The sequence below is a fragment of the Sander lucioperca genome, chromosome 19, assembly GCF_008315115.2.
Source record: "Sander lucioperca isolate FBNREF2018 chromosome 19, SLUC_FBN_1.2, whole genome shotgun sequence".
Classification (NCBI taxonomy): Eukaryota; Metazoa; Chordata; class Actinopteri; order Perciformes; family Percidae; genus Sander; species Sander lucioperca.
This window is the reverse complement of record NC_050191.1, coordinates 30,770,212-30,770,463: the sequence shown is the minus strand read 5'-3', so window position 1 is coordinate 30,770,463 and position 252 is coordinate 30,770,212.

Here is a 252-nt window from a genome sequence, read left to right as displayed (position 1 = left end):
CACTTCCAAGGAACGACAAACTCTCTGATTGGACTCACGATGGTGACGTAGGGGGGTTGAAAACATTGTGATTGGTTTTGGGGAAATCTGTGATTGCTGTTTTCGTTAGACATGCCCAAAAAAATATTAAAACGACAGTATTATTTTATGTACATTGCCCTACTCATATTTCCTTTTTAAATAAAAAAAAAAAGTAACTTACAAAAAAAAAAAAAAAAAAACTTGATTTTTACATGTCCGGAAACGCCGACG